This window comes from Sorex araneus, chromosome 4 (assembly GCF_027595985.1).
Source record: "Sorex araneus isolate mSorAra2 chromosome 4, mSorAra2.pri, whole genome shotgun sequence".
Taxonomy (NCBI): Eukaryota; Metazoa; Chordata; class Mammalia; order Eulipotyphla; family Soricidae; genus Sorex; species Sorex araneus.
Genome location: NC_073305.1, coordinates 114,796,646 through 114,822,962, shown reverse-complemented (window position 1 = coordinate 114,822,962; position 26,317 = coordinate 114,796,646). Strand labels below are relative to the sequence as shown.

The window sequence follows — 26,317 nt, the reverse complement described above, 5'->3', positions numbered from 1 at the left end:
TGTCCTTCTCACAGAAAAAGAAAAAGGTCTAGATCCCCAGCATCATAGCTGAGGGTTAAATCTACATTCTCATATGTTCTGCTCCCAGAGGTCCCCTAAACCCAGACTAAATAGTTCTATGAAAATTAGAAAACAGTACAATACTTTAAATTTTTCAATGCTGTTAGAACAATGAAGTCTGAGCTGTACCTGTTTCTTTAACATGTTTTGGATACAGCAGACAAAACAATGAACCCACAAACTAATCATACACCCCATTGGCTTTTGCCAATTCTCATTTTTACTGGCAGCTGCATTTCAAGGAAAAGCTAGTGAACTGCAGGGAGCAGATAATGGGGACTTCTCAAGGTATCAGTACAACCAGACCCCTGTGTAAAGCAGATAATCGACGGCATCTGCTTAGAATGTGAGAGACAGCAAAGAAGTCACAGCTGAGCCCCAAGAAACCTTCAAAACGGGATCACTTTGTTTATGAATTAGCTGTTTGTTCTCTAGTTTGAGAAAGATCCCTCAGACATATTGAGGTCCTTTCCATAAATGTTATCCAGATATGGCCAAAATGTAGCAATAATGGTGGGAGAAATTTTTTAAAAATCTCTTACTGAAAGTCTAAATGCCCAGTACCTGTATGCGAGTTTAGTGTTTATCATTTCTTTAATATCCATAACAAAATTAATAACATGTTTTTTTTTCTTCTTTAAGTTCCTATTTGAAGTTTAACATAAAACATTGAGGAGCACTAGGAAGAGAGTTTTCCCAGAAGTTAGGCCATGGAATGTTTTAAAAAGTATGCCTTTTTGGTACTATTTTTTTTCTCTGATTTGCCATATGCTGACATTAGGATACTGCTTCTTGCCCTATTTTTAATGAAATATTCGAAGATTGCAGTCTTTTAATTATAGAGTTTTGGCGACTATTTTGCAAGAGTTTAATCAAGGGGGAACAAAAGCGTTATTAACCTGTTCTCACTCCCTTATTTGTACTCTGTGCTTGTTTATTATCTGTGAGAATATACTCCTCGCCTGTTTGAAATGAAAGGATGAACCATCTCCTCATTACTGATCCTCTGCTTGGTGATGAAACACAAAACCAAAACACATGAACAAAGGCAAGATGCCTTTCTGTCATTTCTCGGCCTTCTTTGCTGCTGCTCAGCTGGGACATTGAAGAGTGGGGTTTAATAAAAGAAGGTGAGAGGTGAAAAAAAAAAAGCCCTAATGAGCATGTGTTTAGCTATATGGAAAGATCACTGAGAAGCAGCAGGGTTTTTCTTTCTGCCTAACATAACAGAATCCCCCAAGGTCAGAAAAGCCTATCATCCTTCCTTCTCGCATTTATTCCCTAACCTGGCAACCAGCCTCTCCACCTGAACTGATTTCATCAAGTTTCCTTTCCTACTGTGGAGGGGAAAAGAATCTGATTTTCCCATCATCAGCTTGTAGTTCTTGAGAAATGGGCAGAGGGTTCTTTGGACTGTTGACTCCACTTGTAGACGTATTCCTCAAGCGTGCAGTTCAGCTCTCAAGCTCAGGTAACAGCCCCAGCCCGGTTGGCAGTCTTATTAATGCTTACCCTATAGAATAAAGCAAATTCCAGGCTGGTGTTATTCTTTTCACCAGGAATGAACCAAATTCCACTCTGGCATTGTAGAGCCACTGAGAAACAAAACGCTTTAATGCCGCTGAGTTGAGCCGATAATCGCTGCTGAAGTTCCAAAGCAGTGCTCCGAATTAGAATGAAATTATGCAGTTATAACATTTTGAAACTGTCTTTCATCAGTGAGTGTTGCTGCAGTGTGGAGCAGGCATCACACCAAAAGTATCAAATAAAATGTGAGGAACAAACTTGCGTAGCACTCTAGAAACTGAGGGAGTGCGGTTTTTAACTTTATCAGCTCTCAAACCTGGGAAATCATTACTCATCATGCTCTACACACTATCCTGTTCAGGAATGAGAAAGAGGTCGTCACCAACTCCGCCAAGTTCAAAGAGAAACCTTGGAGTGCAAATCCTATCTGAGCAACAATTCTCTCAGAGACAGGGTGCACTTCTTTAATGTCCAGGATAACTATTAGCATTTGGGCGGGAACAAATTTAGATCTTTCTTTGAAGTTGAAATATGCTGCCTTAACTGTGCTCTTATCTTCTACATTTCTCAGAGTGAATAACCAAAATTATTCAGAATGGTAGCAAATTGGCTCATCATAGTCCTTTCTAATTCTAAATGGATAAAGAACTAAAAAGAAAAAACAATCCAGGAAGTCCAGTATATAGTAGTCTAGGGACTAGGGACTAGTTAAGCCTGTTAAGGGACTGCTAAAGTCTTTTCTCAGAATGTCAGTGGATCAAGTTCAGCCCAGGTTTGTGACCCAGGACCAAGGACCATTCACTGTCTTGCATTAAATGTGAATTAAATGTCTGTGTGCCCTTGACACAATGTTCCTAATAGGGATACTGATGGCTTGCACCTGTGATTCCTGCTGACTCTTATGAGTCCAGTGGATGGCCAACCACATGTGGAAATGGCATCATTTTCTTCCATATAAAGATAATATTGGCAAAATGTGAGCTGAGAGCTATAATGCAGCTTGCTACACGCTCTCAGAGAGGCAAGGGACAGCAGAGGAAAGAGACAGAGAGGAAGGGGACAGCAGCTTTTTGACAGTCAGCCTAAGGCCTCAGGGAGCTCAGGGTAGACTTTGAAATTTAAAGACATGAGAGTATAACCACAAGAATAGCATTTTCCAAACAATATAATAACTCTGTTTCAACAAAGCTTTCACTTGTGGTGATAAAATGTCAGGTCACAAGTCACATTTGACTCCATTACTGAACATTATCCTTGAGCTCTAAATGGAGTCTGTACAATTCACAGCTGTCAGGGTACATCTGCCTGCCCCCAGCCCCATGACTGCCCCCTCCCCATTGCCACCACCACCACCACCACCACCACCAAGAAAGAAACAGGCTAAATAATTTGAGCTGCAGGAGGCACTACTTGATTAGATTCCTAATGATTGCCTCTGTAGGCAGGTCACTTTGGCCAATCACTCAACAAACAGACTTCCAAGGCATTTAGACCCCAGGTTTCTGCGTGACATTTCGTGGATTTCAGTAAGGAAATTCAGCACCAATCAAGGGATCGCAAATGACTTAGACACTTAAGATGATTAGATTGTTCCTCTTTTCGGAAGCAAAGGTTGGTGTGGACATGTTAAGACAGGCGATGTCCATGTTCACCTTCCATAGACAAAAACGGCTTTACCTTTAGATTTAGATATGGACCACCATAGGATAGCAGGTCAGTGGGAGAATGTATTAGAAGACAATCTGAGGTTGTAACAGCATGTGCACCTGACGGAGGCTAAAGCCCTCTGTCCCTACCAGGACCACAGAGCACGTGGCTCCAGGGAAGCAGATGGCAGTGCATAGCCTGAGAAAGCCAAGGAGTGAGTTCATCTTTCCCCAGGTTGAAAGTGTCCTCATGCCAGGCAGAACAGGAGCTGCCAGGGAGCTGCTTTGAATGACAAGCAAGCACAACTGATGACATCAAGAATCAGGGGACAAGGAGTTGTTTTTTGTTTAGTCTCCAGGTTATATTGGCAGTAAGAGTTTGGGAGTAGGTGACAGGCACAAGGAGAGCAAAACTCTGTGCCTATTTCCTCTTTAGCCAGGCTGTGACAGAAAGGTAAACAAAACGAACTAGTAGAAAACAAAAAGCAACAGAAAATTAAACCTACTTCCCCCCCGCCCCCGCCCCCCAGGCGTGGCTTTAATGCCCAGAGCTGAGGACCCACCCACCCACACCTCATTGCTCCAAGAGCCTGTCTTTATACCCCACCGTGAGAAATTGATCAGACTCTACCTTTCCCTGATAAGTAAACAGGATGTTCTTTGGTCTTTTTCCTGACGAAAAGCAGGCTAAGGGGATTCTCAAAGCTGCATGCAGGAATCCTGGCTATGATCTGGCCTCTTGACCGAAAAGCAAAATTTACAGCCTTCCCTTCTCCTTAGTCTGGAGCCCTCCCAACCTCCAGCTTCCTCTGGTCCTCCGGAGTCTCACTCCGACTCCAAATATGGGGCTGGGAAATGCTGAGATTTTCAGGCTGGGCTCAGTGTGGAGCAAACGTTTAGGGGCGATCAGAAGGGGAATAGACGCGGCGGGGATCAGGGTTGGGGTAGAATGTGCAGGAACGGTCAGGAAATGAACACCGAGGCGGCCCGGCAGAGCAGCAGGGCTGGCCGCGAGCTCTGCGCCTTTGGCCGGGGGCGGAGGAGTGAGGGGATGCGTAGCGACGTGACTCCAGCAGCAGGTGGAAACTGAGCCCTAGTCTCCCGATACAACTCACGAGAGGCGGGGGTGGGGGGCGATGCAGAGTCGGGTCGGCCCCGCGCGGCCCGGGCTGGGGGTGGGAAGGCGCCTTCTCCGCCCCAGCCACGGCCCGTGCGTGGCTCTGCAATTCACCATGATAAATGTAAAGACCAATTAAGGTTTGATCCGTGCTCGCGGGGAGGCAGACGGCGGCTGAGAGTGGAAACCAATTAGCGAGCATGTGTCCCCTAATTCCTGCCGCGGCTGCACGCCCCCCTCCCCCGCCGCCGCCGCCTCTCACCCCGAGTCCCGCGCGCCCCGCTCCGGGCCCTGGAGGTGGGGTGGGGGTCGGGGTCTGCGGTGGGAGAGTCCAGCTCCCGAGCCGCGGGGCCGAGGAGCCGCGCCCCCGGGTGGTCGGGGAGGGGACGCGCCGGCGGGGAGGCGCCGCGCCAGCCGCCTACGGAGCCCAACTGTTTGCTGCCGGGCCGGCCTGGGGGGCGGGCGCGAGTGTCCGCGCCGCGAGGGGGCGGCGGGGGCCGGCGCTGCCCCGAGGGCGGAGCACAGGTGGCTGCGCGCGGCCGCCGCCAGGTAGCCAAGGGCGCCCCAGGCTCCCCGACACCCCATCTCCGCTCCCTACCAACCCCAAGTTTAGGTCGCTGCCTGCTGGCGGGGGATCCGGGTTGCGGGACACAAGGCAGCCGCACCCTCGGCCCGGAGCCCATCCCGGAGTGCCTCGGCCTCTCCTGTCCACCTCCTGTCCACTGTTCCCCCCTCCCGCCCTCCCGCTCCCCTTCCGGCGCGACCCGCTGCCCCAGACGTGACCCCCGCGCTAAGGTGTTGGCCTTGCGCGTGATGAGTGGCCCCGAGGTGGAGGGCGGTGCGGGCACTGGCCAGTCTGGGGCTCGGCCGGGGTGGAAGGTGATTTCGGAGGGCAGCGGGGTCGCCACGGGGAAGGTTCTCTTCCCACCCTCCTCGCCTCTGAATCCCCCCCCACCGTCCCCCGAGGGCCACGACGGCGGCCCCGAAGTAAGGTGACAGGGGCCGGACAGGCTGGTCTTCTCCGGCCTCGGGGCCGTGTCTCCGGCGCCCGCAAAGTTTGGAGGCGCGGGCGGCGCGCGGGCTCCCTCCCCGCTCAGTTCCCTCGGCGGGGTCTGTGCCGCCGCCGCCGCTGCCAGGGCAGGACAAAGGCTCATTAACACGTGATGGGACCGCGCTTCATAAATGGGACCCGAGCGCCAGGCAGCCAGAGCCCGAGCGCCAGCCGAGGGAGAGGCAGGGACGGCGCGCGCGGGCCGAGGCGAGGAGGCGACGGGGGGCTCCCCGCGCTGGGCCAGGCGGGGCGAGAGCGGGAGGAGCCCGGCGCCGCGGCCCAGGAAGGGGCGAGGCTCGCGGGGCGGCGGGAACCACCCAGGGGGCGCCAGTCCCGGCCCCGGGTGCGGGCGTCGCGGACCCACCGACGCAGGGCACACGCCCCGCGCCACCCCACCTAGGCGCGCCCGCGTCCCCGGCGCCCACCGCGGCCACCCCCTGCCTCCGCCGCTGCTTCTCCGCCTCCGCCTCTCCAGGGCGCCCGTGTTGCGGGTGCGTTTCTGGGGGAGCGGGCGGGGCGCTGGGCTCCCCGCAGAGCTCTCCGGAGAGTCGCGGGGTTGGGGCGGGGGGCATCCTTGGGGTTCGGGCCGGGAAGCCGATGCCCCTGCGGCCGGCGGGCAGTGGCCGCGGGAGCGATTCTCCTCCCCCGAGGACGGGGGATGCCAAGGGTAAGGCCGGGCAGAGTTGCTGCGTTTGGAAACACTTTTCCTCCCTAGCTGCTTCCCGCCCTCTAGGGTACTGGCCAGCGTGGTCCCCAAGTGTCCTTCGGGGAGTTGTTACGGGTGTGAGCGACGCGTGCGTTGGTGTTTACTCAGCGCTGGAGCCCCCAACCGTGGTGTGTTGCTGCTACGTCTGGGGGTTCCTGCCATGCTTTAGTGGTTGAACGTGTGTGCCCAGGGCTCTGCCGTGCGCGGGGGTCGGCTGGCAGTGAGTGTGTGATTGTGCATGTTTGAAAAACAGGCGCTTGAGTTGGTGCTGAATGTCAGTAAACCGGATCCGCGACGGAGCCTTCCCGGACTGAGAGATCGGGTTCTGCATCAGATCTAGAAACTGTTTCAAATCAAATAGGAAATAGCCTATACAGAAAGGTATGTCGAATAATAAACTTTTTCTATAAAATTTGAAAAAATAGAGAGCTACAAGAACCGCTCTTCCGTGAGGAAAAATATATTTGCGTTGGACTAATTTCTAAATGTGATTGTCGAAGGAACCTTTTAAACTCGAATAAGCCATTACATGGATAAAGTTCATGTGTTTCTGTAGGACGTTTCTTTTGCTAAGACTCTCAGTCTCCACAAACGATCATCTCTTGAGTGCAGATGTGTTTTCTGTGATAGGACATGAGAAACTGTCTTTTGGGCATCAGAAAGTTTAAAAGTGACATGCATATTTGCAGTTTTAGTTTTATATGGAACATATGGGGGAAACTAATAACCTGTTAATCATTGTGTTTCTTTTGTTTTTATGTTCCTCAAAATAAGCGCTTTTCTTGCCTTTCTTGGTGTTTTCTTGAGATACTAAGTATCCTTGGGCATTTAATCCAGTAAGAGATTAAAACAGATTTACTGGTTTTAAAGGTGTTGATCTCTATGGGTCCCAGAGCTTCTCATTTTTATCACCGAGTTAATAGCGTTTGAACAATGGGGGATGCAATTTCTTAGCTGAAACTCAGTGGACATTGAGTAGCGGTGGGGTGACCACTACCATCAATCTATTTTGCAGAATATTGAGAAGCTGGGAGCAGCCAACCTTTAAGGTTCCCCTAGGACTTGATCTGATTTAAAGTGTTGCTTTTCTAATCCCATCCTTCTGACAGTTTGCAAGGGAAGATGCGCTGATTGATTTTTCTCTGTCCCTGTTTTTCCTGGTGTTCCTCCCCCCCCCCCCCGCCCTCTTAAGTCATGTATAATTATTTTGTTATCAGAATAAACGACCGTGCATAGTTTCTTAAGTGAGACAGATTATTTTCTGACTCTAGCCACGAACAGAATTCGTGTACCACCAAAATTACAAATGTTGCATATTGCAGGTGACTATTTGTAGACACAAAAGCAGTTGAACAGTTGCTGTAGTTGATCCGGAGATTTGATGATGGACCTGGCTTTTTCAAAACTGACCATTTTAGACTATCAGAATTTACTATCCAAGAAATCTTTATGTTCCAAAGATGTCTACCTCTCTAACATGGAGCAATCTTGGCTGAGATTTGTATCAAGTATGTGAGAAGGAGAGGGCTCATTGTGTTCTGAAGTCTCCATGTGAGGGTAGAAAAACCTTGGGATACAGGGCATTCAGTTCTGAGCATTCAGAACTGAAAGTACTATGCTTGCATGCTTGTGGTGAGGAAGGCAAATGAGACATTCATGCTCCCAGTTTCTCAGTTTCTAGTATCAGTATTTGTGCTTATGAAGGAAATGTGAAGCTTTGTTCTTTAAATAGCCCATAGGTGCCATTATTCAATTTGGCCTGTGAAATTGTAAATGCTGATGCAAATCCCATCTCATGTTGGAGTGTAGCTTGGCTTGGTTAGCCACTGTTTTCCGTCTTTTTCTGCTACCCTTTTCCCAGTGGACTATGTGCCTCTCCGTCTCGCCTGTGAGACTGCTCTTCTTTAATAAGCCTAGCTGCAGGATCAGTATGTTCTTTTTGGCATTTCAAAATGTTAAAATAGTGAAATTGTTAAATGTTACCAGGATGAAACGGCTGGAAATGAAATCCTCCAGCAGAACTAGGATATTTGTGGCATATTCCAATCTCTTCCAAGAGAAAGCTTCTTGAATTGGTTTACCTGTTTTCTTAAGAAAGCAGCAGCCCCATTGATTGTGCTGATAAGTGTTTAGCATGCAGTGTCAGCTTATTAATTTCTAAGACCAAGCCTGAAAAAAAAAAACTCCTTCAAAACAATTGTATGACATTCTTCTCTCCCTTGACTTAGAATTCACATTTATCACCAGGAAATTTAGGCAGGTGCTTGGTTTTATATTGCATACTGTATATGGAATTAGAATGGAGATACTTAGTTGTATAAGAATAAACTGTTATGAAATGGAAATGATAATAGCAGTTCATAGGTCACCACCCTTACCAAATGTTTCTTTCCAGAAAACAGTTGGCTTAGTAAGGAAAGAGATTATTTCCTATAATGAGCTCCCCAGGAATACTGCAATAAAAGAATGATGAATTGAATTTGGATATACCTACCAAAACATGATGAATAAAAGCAGATTTGGTTACTGCGTCTTGAATTTGGTTAGTAAGATGGAGCCTGTCCTTTAGGTCGTTGCCTGTTGTTATGGGGGCAATTGTGTTAGCTCAGTTGCGTGAAGAACACAGAAGAGCTTTCATTCCTGCAAAAGGATGCCATGTCTCCAACCAGTGTAAGTCTGTCTCTTCTATTTTTGTATTCATCATTTTCTAATTGAACTGACAAATTAGTGAGTGTGAAACCAGCCTGTGGCTTAAATAATTTATAATTCTGTTTTTGACTCTGAAACAACCTGGATCCAACATGGTTTAAAAACGCTATCCTAGGGCTAGGTTTAGATATGACATTGCTGCTATTTCCCAAGCTCTGCTGATTTTTCTTTTATTTACTGGACATAGTAGCGAAGTTAATGAATAAGAGGAAATAAAAACAGTTTATATACTTTGTGTTGGTGATAATTTAACTTCTTATTTCTCTGCCCGACTCTTCAGCTCTTTCCTAATCCTGTTCTTAAAATAATGTTAACTTTGTATTCTGACTGCATGGAACCTGTTTTGGAGGGGTTTGGGGATTCAGCACACTGCCACTGAATTGCTATGTTATGTTTTGCTAATCATGTAACTCACTTAATCTATATATTGCAAGAGCAGACTAGATTAACTTTATCACATGTTATGGATTTCTTCAAAATATTTTCTGGACTAATAGAGGTAGTAAATGTCATTAAGAAAACATATGGTACCAACACACAAACACACTCACACATATATATTATGATATACATATATACATATATACTCACTCATATATATATGTGTGTATATATATATGCACATATATGAGAAAGAGGAGAGAGCATGCTTTTAGATGAGTGGATATATAAACACACTTTTATATACATGTCCAAACATTTTCATAGACTGTATCTTGACCAAAATAAAAATTTAGACATATTGCCTTTGTGTATACAAACCTGGAATTATGCTCTTAAGTGTATGAATTTGGGGAAGTGCCAAACTCAAGGCAGCTGTTCGAAGGGACTCTGAAGACGTGGGAAAGGAAGTTTCCACCTGAGACCAAACAAGACTGTTCTTACTTTCCAGGTCAGGTAGAATTCTGTTTCACTCCTATGTGTTCTAGACTCTTGCAGATATGCCAGGGTAGACATACCCAAGCTGATTATACTATTTTATCATAGACATTGATTAATGGGTCTAACAATGTTTTCACTACTTGTTAGTCATTGATTATTTTTAGAAAGAAATTTGGAAGAAAACATACAAGGTTATTACTTTATCATCAAATGTATATTAACAGTTATATTTGTTCTCTGTAACACATTTTCATGTTACCATACATAAATCTACAGGGAATTTGTGAGGGGGAAGCAGGAAGGAGGTTTTTAGTGGTCTCCTAGTGTTACTATTCAATGGGTTGGTGGTAGAGGATTTGCTGTCTTAAAAGTTGCCTGCATCAATAAGAGGTAAATTTATGACCTATCAGTAATAATAGGTCAGAGCCATTACATAAAGCAATCAGTGTGATACCGCTAGTTCTTAACATAAAATATTTACTGAAAACTTTCCTGGGTCATATTTCTTCCCTGGACAGGTGCCACAAGGAGGAAAAAAAAGACTACTTCAATATAGAGTTTTTCTATACAGTTGCACTTACAAATATATTTTAATGTCATTTTCATTGATATTTTACAATATTTAATTACTTTCCACATAGAACGTAAACTAATTATGTGTTATATTCTAATTGAAAAGTTTCATTTGGACAGGTTAAATTCGAAACTTGGTGGCTGTGGAGTTCTCCAGGTTCATAGTTGTTTTCATGTGGGTTTTGAGGGGAAAACTGTTTATTCACCAAACCTGAGCAAATGGGCCTGGCAGAGGCATAGCAGTTATTCTAGAATACTATGAATTCTGTTTTAGTTCCAGCTGGAGGAATTTTCACACCTGCACTTTAGGAAAGCTTTCAAAGTTTGGCTTTGTTTGTTTTCTTTTGTTTTTGAATATGTGAGTTGAGATTGCGTAGATGGGACTCAGTACTTTTTTAGAAAGCTTTTTTCCTTAACCTCTTATAGTATTCTATATTCTTAAATGTTTTATCAAATAAAGTTTGCATTTTTTGGCAAATAAAAGGGGAGTTAAGTTCTTTTGTCCTCTAAAACAGATGACTAATCAGTTTTCCCAAAGAGTGTAGTATTTTATTACCCTAATGTCTTATTTTTCTGTTTTAATTTGAATTTTTTATTTGTTTAGAATTTGGATTTGTTGAACTGACATTTAATTCCTTACCACCATTACCAATTCTCAATGCCATTAAATTATTTAACTGTAGGATATAAAATACAATATCCTAAATTTGATCATGCAATATCTGTTTTTTAATTCCCATTAACAAAGTCCATAATACTGCATTTTAAGGAAAAGCAGAAGCATTTCCAAAGATGTGCCAGGCAATCTGTTGTGATAGTTAAATATACTGGAAAACAGTTTCACAAATTGTGTATGTCAGTAGTTTATTTAAATGTAATTAAAATAAGATATATGTAAGTAGGAAGTAGTTTTTTAAAGTTTATGTTTAAACATCAGGTTTCCCTCTTCCTTCATTTCTTCATTCATTCTTTCAGGTCATATATTTAGAGAAGATGACTGAACTTAGTGTGAGTCCTAGAATTGAAGGTACCAGGATATTTACATTTAAATTGACAAATTACAGTGAGTGTTATGAAGAACAAATTTCTAATTTCACATATGTATAGTTGTACAAGGAAATTTCATAATGTTATTTTCTGTTGTTTAAGCATATTTCTGTTTAAAACATAGCGATAAGACCAATATCATAAGTAATATGCTTATCACTGTGACTCATTCTTCATAAGAGGGATTTAATGCCACTCTTCTGAGTATTTTGGTTTATTCCAGTGTAGTATGTTAAATGGACCAGATTTTCAACTCATTTCAATGCATTGCTAGCAGAATTTGTAAATGTTTTCTCTAGCTTTTGAAAAAGTTGTGGTGGTGAGCAAGCAATATGCCATGGAGAAAAAGAAAATCTAAACAACTCAATACATAACCAAAGTAGGCAAAAGATTATCCAAAGAATTCTCTGTCTCTGTATGTGTGGGTATTTAGCTCTGGAAAGCACACATCTACTTTTGGAAATAGTATCTAACTCATTACTAAAGGAAAGCTTTGAGGGGTTTTAATTCTTAGGTCAGAAAACTAGTTATGAGTAATTATGATCCATTTTCATTGATAAAATAATTAGAAAGTAGTCTGCCTGATTCAGATTGATAAATAGATAGACCCTAAAATGTGCTTTGGGATACATCTCCATGTATTTATAACTTTTAGGTATTTTAGAAAGATACTTTACAGCTATAAGCAGTGTAAATTGCATAATTACCAGGGTAATTCTGGAAGATAATTTGAGTGGATCTGCATTACGTGAGCTTACTGCAAATTTTCCAATTTTAGTTTATCTTCTGGGTTCATTTCTTATGGTAGATTATTTTATGGTTTGGGGAAAAGAAGAATAGGCTCCAACATTTCTAGTTTAAAAAAGCTTAAGTTGGAATCATAATTATTTTTACCCCACAGTCTCTGCCCCCCCCTCAACATTATTGAGAAGGAATTCTGTAAGCATGAATTCCTTCTCAATAATGTTGAAAGAAATGACTAGCAATCCTATCAAAGATCATAAATTTTATAGAGAAAATAGTATGAGGGTCTTAATTTATGTCAATTATGTTTGCATACCGGGTAAGTATATGCTGCATTTTAAAGTGACATTATTAGGCAAATATATAGTGATGTTTTCTGAAAAGATGTAAAGAGAAGACTTAAGCTGAAGTTTAAAAAACTTTTGAGTGGTTCGCCACTCCTTACGCTTTATTTTTAAGCTAGCTATTCCAGTCAGGTAGAATTACCTTGGGTTTAAAGATCTGTGGGAGATTACTTCATCCTGAGCAGGCTCCCTTAGCAATCCATTTCATTGATCTAAAATCCAATAGTCATAAAATTTCTTCCTTCCTATCTAACCTCAATTCTTCTCAAAGGTTAATTCTATTTTCCCTCCCACTAAGTATTTTTCATAGGTCTCCATAATCTTTAACACTGTGACTGTTTAGTATAATTATACCACATAAACCTAAGGAAGGAGTTTGACCTTGAATGAGTACCCACCATAATAACTACCTCATGGTTTTGTGGCATAAAGATTCTGGACTTAGCCAGAGAGAAAAGTTAATGGGTTCAGAGCATGCTTTGCATGTGGGAGGCCCAGGTTCTAACCTCATACCTCATAGAGTCCCCTGAGTACAGCCAGGAGCAACTCCAAGCACTAGGAGTAGCCTCTAAGCACTGCTAGTGTGATCCCCCCCCAAAAAAAACCCCAAAAAATCTGTACTTGCATCCAGTTTGCAAATGTACTTCATAATTATAACTGCAAAGCGTTCTTTTGCATCTTCACTGAAACCCAGTTCTTTCAGTTCTGTTTTTACATAATGATTTGCATCTTTAAAGCATATTTTCTGTTTATTTCTCACAGTTGGTACACACTAAAATGCTTTTACTTAACATTTCCACTGAAATAGGTGATGCTTAAGTACCCAATTTTTTTAAAAAAAATCATCTTTGGAGGGAATACAGTAATAAAAAGCTGGTTTTACATAATAATAAAAATTATTTAAAATTATTCCAATGAGAAACTGACAGGAAAAAAATTGAATTATTTACAAAGCTGTGGTATTTTTAATTCCTATGACTGTTTGAACAAATATTGTGTCTCATGAAATATTCCATTTTAGCCCCTATAATAATAGAAAATAATTTTTCATTCTTTTTCATCACAGAGTTATGACTTGTGTTGATTATTTCATATTTGAAAATTGGAAAGCCAAATGTTTCATAAAATAGAAATGACTTGAATATGTTATTAGAATTGATTTTGGGCTTCTGAGACATTCTTTTTGCATCTCGGCATAAATATATCATTTATTTCTTAGTAGAACTACTTTTTTTACTCAATCTTAATTAACTTTCTTGAGGCAGAATTCCAAATATTCACAGCTATTTTTTATCAATATATTAAATTTTCTCAATGGCCTTTTGTCCCAGAAAAGTAATTAGATATTTGGTTTTTGTAGGCAATTGTAATAACCCATTTTAACCTTCTATAACATATTTTCTTATTTATGTTTTAATTAGTTTACTTGTAGAATGCTTAAAATGTTGTAGCAGCAGGAGAAGTTGTTCAACCAAAGCAGAAACAGTGTCCACTGAATAGAATAACAAATTGATTCCCGAGGGCTTATAAAAGTCACTCCATCTAGTGGTTGAATTTTCACATAATTTCAACGTTTGTCTTGAAAATCTGCTTGTACATAGAGAAACCGTTTTGGGAAAGATAAATGTATAATAACATGCATTTGAAGGAAGGAAACGTCCATTATAAACATTCTATACATTGTCTTTAAAAGTTTTTGAGCAGCCTACAATTAGGATTCATTCAAGGTTGTGCATATCACAAAGATCTCTTTACATAGTATTATCAAGTGGCTAAACATTGAGATCCATAGACCATACCCAGTCTGAATAAATCAATCAGAATAAAAAGTGGATACCTCATTTCTGCTCATAATTTAGCGTGTCATCAGTATAACTCACTTTCTTATTGAGACCATCCTAGCTGTGCTGGGGGTGGACTGCAGTGGAGCCACACCTACTACCTGTGTGGACTTGGGTTGTCTGGAATAGAACCCAGGGCCTTGCACATGTTAGGCATGTGACTTATTACTTAAGCTATCTTCTTAGCCCTTAGATCTTCAATTTTGTGCTGAGAAGGTTGAAGGATAAATTGTTGGCACCTTTTATGTAACTTTGACATTTGGGGCAGGATTTGTTTTTTTATTTTTTTATTTATTTTTTGTTTTCAGAAGGTATTTGTATCAGACCAAGATCCAGACATAATGCTCCAGTGATCCACTGACATTGTTCTACAGAAATGTCTCTACTATTAAAATACATTCTGCTAAGATACATCTGCCGTGTTGCTAATGCACAACAACAGTTGTTTAGAAATAGATCTTGAGAATGGGACTTAACAGACAAGTCCCTAAAGGTGTTTGTGATTGGAAAGGTTTGAACAACAGAACGACTTCCATATGACTCAACATTGCCCATAATCTTTTTTGGGAGCAAACGCTCTAAACACTTGCAGGAATAGGATGAACACAACCCATTACTATTTGATGACAAAACATCATAAGCCTGTTTTCATTTCTTATCCTGTCATCCGTGTTTAATGGGGCAGGGTAGAATGGAGAATTATTTCCCTTGCTTCCTTGAACTAGATTGTTATTCAGGGCTGATCCATGGACTTATGGTATCTACAGATCTAGAACAAAGAACACAGCCACTAAAAATGAGGCCAAGATCTGCACTTTAGCTACATTACTGCATTAACCCAGCTCTGTGCACTGTAGGAACTGACAGTCGACCCCAAGCACTCTTATTGGAGCCCTTTTAAGGTTCACAAAATCCTTCTTCCTTGATCTCATTCAAGATTTTAGGAACTCATTGTAGATAGTCATCTTCTGAGTCTTCAAAAACTGCTGCTCTGGGTTGAGTGATTCCAAGTGAGTTTGCTTTTCTTTATTTGGAAAATGAATGCTTCAAGCTTGTGTTTTCTAAGAACCATCCTGTCTTTGTATGGTTGTATGACCCAACAAAGTGCCCTTTCCACTCCCTGCTGGTGTTGTGGAAACATTATCCTTACAGAAAAGACCAAAAAAATTCCTAAAGAATAATCATAAGGGTACATTAGATTGTACTTGCCAATAGTCACTGCTATTACAGTGCTAATTCAGAGTTAAAATTTATAATTTATGACTGACTGTCGTACTTGGTCCCTAACGACCTTAATGGGCCAAGAATGATTTGTGAATATAGGAAACTTTCTGTTGTTGCAGGAGATCTTTCCTTCAGATTTTAATTTGCTGTGTAAAAAATGTCATGTGCAATTAATTGCTCCTTTTCTCAAATTGACTTTTCCTCCTTTCATAGAAATGAAAAAAAAGGGTATTTTAGGAAATGGTTTCCTAACTTAAAAGTTAGCATATAAGTGTTGAGGTTTTGTTTTGGTTTTGGGGCTACACCCAGGTATGCTCTGGAATCACTCCTGGCAGTGCTCAAGGGGCATCTACGATGCTAAGCATCAAACTTGGGTCAACTGTGTGCAAGGCAAACACCTTATCACTGTACTACACCCTGACCTGAACATCTTTAAGTTATGCAAACTGGTTTTGCTTTCTTTATTGGTATTCTTGGGTGAAGCATGTTGCCTCTCTACTTCTCACATTTCTCGTGTGTAGGATGGGCCAGTAATCCCACCACATTAATTTAAGTGTCAAATAAAAATAATATATATCTTTAGATCTATGCCTAGTATATAAAACATTTAGATGTTTCTTATTGAAAGTAATTAGGAATTGGAGTTTTCTGTGTTGTACACTTAATCTCCCATATTCTCTGAGACTTAAACCTAGAGAAAGATTTATCTCTCTGATGGGCATAATTGTTATGATTACAAATCCAAAAAGAATATAGCCCTTCTCTGAAGGATGAATGAAGAAATTAAAAGCCATTATTGGGCAGCATTCTATATGTACCTTTTATAATTATAATGAATTATAAAAATGACATCTAATAGGTCAACATAATTTATGGATCGAAAAGTAGTGGTTTGGCTATGAATGACAAACTCATGCAAAATAAAGACAGTTTTATGAAATAATTTTTATATCAGTCAGGGCTATTGAAAACTTTGCAGCTACTATTTTTGGGGATCGCTGTTTCAATTATTCTCTGTTATATTCCTTATATATTATGTAGAAAAGTGTTTTACAAAAGGCGCTTAGTAGGAGGTAATATCCAACAGCATATAGCAAAGTAATAAATGGAAATTTCATTTGTACCATTAAGTTGCCTTTGTGATAGCATTTTCTTCTATCTAATAGTAATTGAATCGATATAGTTTAAAGCCGTCATGTCTTGAGCACTGAAATTCAAGTTTAACAAGCCTTTAAATGTTAATTAGGCATACTTCAGGTTAAATTCGATCAGAAATGTAGAGTTTCTTATTTTCTAGTTACTATTAGTTTATTTTTTATTAAAATTTCCAGCATTCACTCATATTGATAGAAAGAATGGGTCATAGGAAGTGGTGCATTTAATAAGTTCTATCCCACATTAGGACATATATGAAAAGCTGAAGCTTTGAGAACCAATCAAGCATTTCCAGTATAATGGAATTTTCTTTTATACATGAGAAAAGGAACTGGCATTAATACAAGCAAGAAAATTATGTATTTTTGCCTGGATTATGAGAATAATTAAGTCAGTCTTTTTCTCTAGCTATAGAAGATGATGCAAAAGTGACCAAACAGATTTAATAATTACAACGTTCTAATGGCTAGGTAAAAGTTAAAGCTCAACTGTGGCAGAAGCCTCGTTCATCAAGTTAGGTTGTTGATTTCTGAGATATGCCATGTATATTGAGGTCATGACTTACACATGATGCAGTTATGAGTCAATGAAAACTTCCCCTAAATTTCTCCAAACTTTAGAGAAATACATTGCCAATTTTTTTTATTAAATTAGTAGAAACCAGACATTCCTGGAAATTAATGGAAAATAACAAGTATAAACACTGGCACCTTCATTCTCTCTAGTGAGATTTTCTTCAGGCTCTTTTACAAAAACTTTCAGCAAATTAGCAAAAGGTGTGTGTGTGTGTGTGTGTGTGTGTGTGTGTGTGTGTGTGTGTGTGTGTGTGTGTGTGTGTGTGTGTGTTGGGAAAACAGTTAACAAAAGGTTGAAACTCCTGAAATTGATGTACTAGATTCTGATTGTTCCTGATATGGTGGGCATGGCCTTATCCCCTAAAGCGTTTATAAACTTAGAGAACATGGGCTTAGAGAATCTATGGCTATATTGGGAACACTAGTCCTTATGCTTCTAGATGGTTTTCTGCTTTCCTGGACATGACATCCAACAGCGAGCAAATACTCCTCTCTGTTTTTTCCCTGAGATGCAAAGATACTGTGCAGATCAGCGCTGCAGAGATTTTTCACTCCAGATACCACAGTGATAAATATCTAAATGATTGAAATGTCCCTCTAAAACAAACAAGGTCTTCAAGGGGCCAGGAAGACTAAAATAACCAACTATTAAATTATACTGATATAGAAATGACTCTTAATTCTATTTGAAGACTTGCTGTGAGGACAGACTTTATGTCCAGTGTAATCAGAACGTAGATGTTTTTATCCTTAATGGTTATAGAAATAAATATATGGACTCTAGGCACTTTATTTCTAAAACTCCATGCTGGTGCTATTCTTTGTTTTTTTTTTAAATAATTATTCAGTTTTTATTGAATCACCATAAGATACACAGTTTCAATGTTGTTCATGACTTGGTTTCAGGCATATAGTGTTCCATCAATTGACCTTTCACCAGTGTACATTCCTATCACCAATGTTTCCAGTTTCCCTTCTGCAAACCTCCATCCCAAGTCTGTCTCTATGGTAGGCATTTCTCTCTCTCTCTCTCTCTCTCTCTCTCTCTCTCTCTCTCTTTCTCTCTCTGTATCTCTGTCTTTCTTTCTGTGTCTCCCTCTCTCTCTCTGCCTCTGTCTCTCTCTCTCTCTTTTGGGCATTATGATTTGCAATACAGATACTGAGAGATTATTATGTATATCTTTTACCTACTTTTAGCACTCAGTTCTTGTATTATTGTCAAAATGGTTCCTTTTCTATTCTAACTACCCTGTCTCATCCCAGCCCCTGACCCCCACAACGCACACACACACACACACACAAACATATACATATACTTGTGGCAAGCATCCAACGGTAGACCAGTTCTTCCAGTCCTTGTTTCTACTGTCCTTGAGTATAAGTCTTATATTATGCATTTTTAAATCCCCAAAGTGAGTGCAATCATTCTATGTCTGTCCTTCTCCTTCTTTTTTTTTTTAAAAAAATTTATTTATTTTTAATTAGAGAATCACCGTGAGGGTACAGTTACAGATTTATACACTTTTGTGCTTATACTTCCCTCATACAAAGTTCGGGAACCCATCCCTTCACCAGTGCCCATTCTCCACCACCCGTAAACCCAGTGTCCCTCCCACCCTCCCCAATCCCATCTCCCCCCCACCCCACCCTGCCACTGTGGCAAGGCATTCCCTTCTGTTTTCTCTCTCTAATTAGCTGTTGTGGTTTGCAATAAAGGTGTTGAGTGGCCGCTGTGCTCAGTCTCTAGCCCTCATTCAGCCCGCAACTCCCTTCCCCCACATGGCCTTCGACTACAATGTAGTTGGTGATCGCTTCTCTGAGTTGACCTTTCCCCGGAACGTGAGGCCAGCCTCGAAGCCATGGAGTCAACCTCCTGGTACTTATTTCTACAGTTCTTGGGTGTTAGTCTCCCACTCTGTTATTCTATATACCATAGATGAGTGCAATCTTTCTATGTCTGTCTCTCTCTTTCTGACTCATTTCACTCAGCATGAAACTTTTCATGCCCATCCATTTAACTACAAAATTCTTGACCTCCTTTTTTCTAACAGCTGCATAGTATTCCATTGTATAGATGTACCAAAGTTTCCTCAACCAGTCATCCGTTCCGGGGCATTCGGGTTTTTTCCAGATTCTGGCTATTGTAAACAGTGCTGCGATGAACATACATGTGCAGATGTTGTTTCGATTGTACTTTTTTGCCTCTCTGGGATATATTCCCAGCAGTGGTATTGCTGGGTCAAATGGGAATTCAATATCTAATTTTTTGAGAGTCGTCCAAATTGTTTTCCAGAAGGGCTGAACCAGTCGGCATTCCCACCCATGCTGGTGCTATTCTAATTAGGCTTATTTGATCATATCATGACCTACAACTTGGTGTATGTTGTACTTGGTAGATAGAGATAGATTTTAAAAACCTTCTAAAAATTAAATTTTTTTCTTAAGAGTACATATAATTGTTTCAAATGTGTCTGATTTATAGTTTAAATTGCTAGGATATGTTGGGGGTGCATGGCAGAGGCTGGCAAGCTACCTGTGGCATATTCTATATGCCAAAAACAGTAACAACAAATCTCACAATGGAGACATTACTGGTGCCCGCTCAAACAAATCGAGTAGCAAGGAGATGACAGTGCTACGGTGATACAGTGATGTTGGTGGTATTTTTAAAAGCAGAATCCTAGAAAAATCCCCTTAAATTTCATTTATTCTTTAACGGTAATAAAAACCAACTGCTTCTTTAATAGGTACATCTATGTACCTTGCTAGAAATTTCCAATTATGATTTTCCCAGTAGCAAACAAAAACAAAATTAATGGCAGCTTAGTCCCTCAAAGCCTAAACTATATTACTAATGAACTCTCAAAGAAAGCTCTCAATGCAAAAAATAATAATCAGGTGGAAATTACTGTAATAATCCAAGTGTAGGAATAGAGGGAAGAACTACTAAAATACAGAGAACCGTTTTTTTGTCATAAACCTATTTACTGATAAAATAGCCTGTGCTCACTAGTATTTGACATTTGTAAGGTTTTCAAATTAAACAAAATACATCTCTATTTTTAAAACTGTATTGTTTAATTAAAATTGGCTTATACTGGGCAGAAATTCTCTATATCTCACAACCACACCATGCCCTGGGTCAGAATTTTAGCAAGCTAGTTTTTTTAATGTATTGAAATGGGAAATTGTGATCACCTACGTGGTGATCTTAATACAGAGGATATCACAAACACACATTTTGCATCACTGAAGGTCTGTGATCCTTTGTATTCACTGAAGCCTTATTGCTCTTCCCAAGGCTGATGAAAATGTTCATCCTTGAGGTCATGCCAATAGGCAGATCCATCTAGATGGTCTGGGTTTGGAAACAGTGGCTTGGTAGGAGGTCATCTTAAATACTATTGGCAAAGATGCCTTGATTCATCTTTGTATGAAACAAGAGATTTGAATATAGTCTTAGGAGATAAAACGGAGGGGCAGGAATTATAGTACAGCAGGTAGGGTGCTTACAAACAGCCAACCAAAGCTTGATCCGTGGCAACCCACAGGGACTCTTGAGCACACCAGGAGTGATCCCCTGGCACTGAGAAAGGAGTAAGCCCTCAGAACCTCTTGTGTGTGACTCAAAAAGCAAAGGAGAGGGGGAGAGAGAAAAAAAAGAGACAGAGGGAAAGAAAGATAAAGAGAGAGCGGGAGAGAGAAAGATTTATCCTAGCCATTGTTCATTCTTCAGACAGTGCATGTAGTCCAAAAGCAGATACTGTGAAGTCTGAGAGACATGGTTTCAGTGACATTTCTTATACTCAACAGTTTACTCAGCATTTAATGACCCCAATTTCCTCAGCCTGTGAAACAGGGATTATAAATAAGCACCTGATAAAGCTGCCATGACAACTTAATGATAGAATATATGTAAAGTCTCTTGAATGCCTAGAATGTAATAGATATCAATGAAGTTTTCTCCTTCATCCAGGTGTATAGCTTCCATTTGCTTCATCCTTTTAAATGTTCAGACAAAAATGGAATAAGCAACTTATGATCTAATTAAGGCAATGAATTATCTTGAAATAGAAATAATAACAAATGTCAAAGTTATAGTATTTAACAATGATAATTATTTATTGAAGACTTAAATTTTATGTCAGGCACTATGGTAAGTGCTTTTCATGCAATTTTAAATTGAATGCTTAAGTCAACATTGTTTAGGCATATCATCACCTCCTCATTTGCAGATGAAATACTAAGTCTTATCACTACTTATCCAAGCACTGGTCTGACAAGAATTTTGGTCTGTTCACTTCTGATTCAACATTTTTATCTATTCTGAATGCTTTGGTTAGAATCAGTTGGGAGTAGAAGGAAGATAGTAGCATAAGATGGCCTGAGATTAGACAGATTGTGCTTATAAAAAGACTAAGAATACCTCTAGACCAGTACTGTCAAAAATGATAGCCTATGATTATTAAATACTTATTTGTGACTAGTTTCACATGCAGAACCTATTTTTTGATACACTGAATTAAATCAAATGCACTGTTATAATTTCACCATTTGTATTTTTCTCTTTACCTGAATACTGGAAACTTTGGAATTGTATATATGACTCACATTTTATTTTTATTGGAAAGTGCTACTTTAGAACCAGAATATCTGGGTTTATTCTGGCTCTGCCATGTACTAACAATCTGAATGACAAATTGCCATCTCCATGCCTGTCATTTATTTGTAAAGCGAGGATAATAGCAACATCTGTCTCACAGGGCCATTGTGAAAACCAACAATTTAATACATAACATAAGATGATCAGAATGCCACCTGCAAATACTAAACTCACCATAAATGCCTAAAAACAAAACCATCAAGACTTTTGTGATATTAGAGGCCTGATTGTGGAGGCCAGGAAGCAGGCATTAATTTAGGGTTAATTTCAAGCTGTGGGTTTGCATGAGTAGAATACAATACCATTCCAAATTGTGGACAGTGACATAGCCAGATATTTTACTGCAGCATTATTTGTAATAGCAAGAGATGATAAACTAAACCTTCATTCATGGGAGCTGGTCACATTCATCTAACAGATCTATAGGCAACTGTTAAAAAGGGCAGGAATATTTTTGTACTAATCAGAACTATCTTCACACACACCTTTAAATAAAAAGACCAGGTACATCCAGAATTGATTGTGTTCATATTTGCTTAAAATAAAGAAGGATTGGATAATTAGCTTAAATATCCACAGGACATCTCTTGAAGCAGCAACAAAAAACTTCTTGTCTCTGAGGAAGAAAAGTTTATTTGGGTATTGGGATAAAGAGACTACTGCATATTTTGTGTCTTTTGAGTTTTATCAATGTGGTCTATGAGTATAAATAATCAACATTTAGAATAAATTCATTTTTAATTGTGAAACATAAATAGTTTGTTGCTTGAGAGATTGACTTGCAGGCTGGAGGTCATAGACTGACTCCCAGTAGCTGCTCAAAAATGTTGGATTCACACCGTGGTTGAAAAATCTGAGGCTGAAAACCTGAAGGCCAAATATCCATTGAATCAATTACCTTTCTCACCAATTACCTTTCTCTAATTTCTAAAATTAGAAATTTTAGAGGAAATACAAATATAATTAAATCATTGCTTTAATGCAAGAAAATTCAATTCATAATTACATTTTAATAAAATTCAATTTTCTTTTCATTGGGTCCATGTAACTTTTTAAGGGACCCAGCCCTCAGCCCTCTTTCTCTTCTGTAGTCATGTTATCCAGTGAATCACTTAAGAAAAGAGTATATGAACTCATGCTTAAAGGATATGATGAGACCTGTAAAAGAGGTGTAAAACAAGGGAATTAATTTTGGGGAAGGCATAGGGTTATCAAGATAGTCTCAAAAATGGAGGATGACTTTGCCACTAGGCCTTAGAAGTTAAGTTGAAGAGAGTTTGGAAATTGAGTATTTGGGGCAGAGGGAAAGGTAAGAAGAGGAGAGGGAGGAAATACGAAGAGCAAGTAAGCCCTCTCCCAAGATCCTGAGGCCTGTGTGTGTGCTCTGTGTGTGTGTGTGTGTGTGTGTGTGTGGCTGGGAGGTGAAAGACTGATGGAAGATGGCATGCCAGGACATTTTTTGCGGGGAGGGCGTCACACCCAGTGATGCACAGGGTTTACTCTTGGCTCATGCACTCAGTAATTACTCCTGGCAGTGCTTGGTGGACCATATGGGATGCTGGGAATTGAACTTGGGTTGGCCGAGTACAAGGCAAACACCCCACCCACTGTACTATAGTTCCAGCCCCCATGCCAGGACTTTTAAGAGCTTTCTCACAAGTGGTGGCTCTCTTCTGGGCATAGACATTCACACACAAGTGTTTTTGTATATCTAAGTTTGCAAAGAACAAAGCTGACTCAAAAATCTCAAGCATTAGTCCAATGGTAGGGGGCCAGAGAACATTTTCTGGAAGAGTTGAGGAGATAATATAGACGACAGATGGGTGAATAGGAACCTAATGATGCTAGAGTGAACTGCAGCTAGGCTGCAGTTGAGGGTTTGAGACATTCTTAGTACAGGAGCTGGGCTATTAGATTTGGTTGTTCATTCCTGTATCTTTATGTGTTCTTAGCAACTCACATGTGTTCCTGGGACACTGCCTGACTCACTTGGACATAATGGACTCTGAGCACATACTCAGTATCTATGTGTCTATAGTCTAGGTTCCTGCTTCTGGTTACACTGTTTCCAGCCCACTGTGAACCTTTCTTTAGGACAGTGCAGAAAGGCATCAGACAGACCAGGGAAGTGAGCAAAGTTATCAGAGGATTCAGACTCCTTGGTTTGGAGATGCCTCCATGCTCATAATTATAGACTCTATCCAGGGCTATAAAAGAGTGAAGGTTGCTGATCACACTTGCTCTGTTCACCATCTCATAAGATACTGCCAGTGTTCCTACTTGCCTCTCTCTTGTCAAAGCTGTCCATGTCATTTGGCATCTTTCATGACTATTGAGGCCAGGGAATAATCATATAGGCAGCTTTCATTTATAATACCAGTAACTAAATAGAACTTTTTTTCAGCACAAATATATTAGATTGCTTTCAAGATAGATACCTTGACTCAAGATTCATGTTTATTTTTCATGTTTAGAATAATCTCTACCCTACCTTAGATAAGAAAGAAATTATCTTTTCTATTATGAAATTTATCAATTTAGGGCCTCTGTGAATGCAGTAGGAATTATGCTAAATTCTGAGTATAAATACTATTATATTCGATATTCTTCCCTCATAACTGAATAATCAGCAAGTGGAAAGAAAGGACATAACAGATGCAAGAGGAGAGAAACATAAAACTTAGTGCCACCATAGAAGTGTATCTGGATGTTTTGGGAGTGACCCTCACCCAACCACAGGAGACCTTTGATATCAATCATAGAAGCAGAAAAGCTCCAGGAAATGGTGACCCCAAATGGATGAAAAGATAAACAGAAAGAAAGGGCCCGAAAGGCTTTGTGGCCATAGGGAATATTAGGAGCAGCAGGAACAAAAGTGAGCTAAAAATAAGTGGATTTGGTATGTCTTGAAAATTGAACCAGTCAATTGAACTGGTATGGTCAAGGTGCTAAGGCCAAGCAAGGTAGGAAAGCAGGGAGAAAGAGGTTGCCGAGAGACAGGAACTCAGTAACTCTGACTAGACTTCAACCTGTAGGAGTGGTTCTTCAGGGAGAACAATGCAAAGAACTCAGGACAAGTGAGGGAGATTCAGATCTGGAAGAATCTCAACTGTGTTCATCTGGGATGCAGAAAACAAAACCTCATGTGAGGAGTCTGGAGAACAAGGGCCTTAAAGGAACGCCTTGTGAGCAAATTTGAACAGGGTCTTTAGGGCAAAGAGGTTGAAACAGTCATGTCACCAACCATAAGTCCTGCGATGATCACTTGAGCAGCTATTGGGCATGTGATCAAAAGGCGAGAAGTGGGGCTGGAGCAATAGCACAGCGGGTAGGGCGTAGGGTGTTTGCCTTGCACGCGGTCGACCTGGGTTCGATTCCCAGCATCCCATATGGTCCCCTGAGCACCGCCAGGAGTGATTCCTGAGTGCAGAGCCAAGAGTAACCCCTGTGCATCGCCAGGTGTGACCTAAAAAGAAAAGAAAAGGAAAAAAAAGGTGAGAAGCTCAGACAACAGCAGGAAAGTCTGTGGTGAGGCTAGTGTTCTGGGTCTGCGCACCTATGATGGCGGCCTGGACAATGGGGAGCGGAGAGTAAGGAACATTTTCCACCTTGTGTTTTTGCCACACTACTAAAATAGAACCAGAACTTACTTCAATAATACTTAAGGTATTAATCTTTATTCTTTCCTCACAATCCTATCTCTTCCCACACCTATCCTACTTACTCTTGTGTAAGTTTTTTCTTGGATATGTTTACCTCCCACACTGGCTGTTCCCATGCATCATGTAAGTTCCCAGTCATCAGTGTCACTACAGTTTCTCATGACAGGGTCAGCTACCACATCCTAGTGGCTGGTGCAGTGCCTTGCACACAGTGGGTCTCTGTCTTTTGTAGAATGGATGTATCAATGAATTAATTCATATATGTAGTGTTGGCTGTATCTTAGCTTAAGAACTCAGAACATCTTTATTTATTTTGTCATCAAATAAAATACAATTTTATCAAATTAAATAATATCCTGAATTTGATAGATAATGACTATGGATCCTCAATGTAGTGTGACATGTCTGAAAATTATAGAAAGATAATTACTACATAAAACAACAACTTTTATGGTCCGTGATCAATCAGTCCTTAGAGTCATTTTTACAAGCTAAAGATTCAAATAGCCACTTTTATTATTTTTAAATTTTATTTATTTATTTATTTTTGCTTTTTGGGTCACACCCGGCGATGCACAGGGCTTACTCGTGGCTCTGCACTCAGGAATTACCCCTGGCGGTGCTCAGGGGATCATATGGGATGCTGGGATTTGAACCCGGTTTGGCCGCGTGCAAGGCAAACGCCCTACCCACTGTGCTATTGCTCCAGCCCCTATTTTTTACTTTTTTATTAGTGAATCATTGTGAGGTACAGTTACAAACTTATGAACTTTTGTGTTTGCATTTCACTC

General features: G+C 40.6%; 1 protein-coding gene across 4 annotated transcripts in view; it reads left to right on the top strand.

Annotated features, from left to right (window-relative positions):
• The first annotated feature begins 5,754 nt into the window (after positions 1 to 5,754).
• CNR1 (cannabinoid receptor 1) overlaps positions 5,755 to 26,317 on the top strand; it is a 31,310-nt gene continuing 10,747 nt past the window's right edge. Inside the window, exon 1 of one of the 4 annotated variants that reach the window (XM_055135315.1) lies at positions 5,755 to 5,892. The gene's annotated coding sequence lies outside the window, so the exon portion shown is untranslated. Of the gene's footprint in view, positions 5,893 to 5,939; positions 6,069 to 6,197; positions 6,489 to 8,623; positions 8,778 to 26,317 lie in introns of those variants that run through there. The other 3 variants (XM_055135317.1, XM_055135318.1, XM_004605656.2) reach the window with 3 other exon arrangements.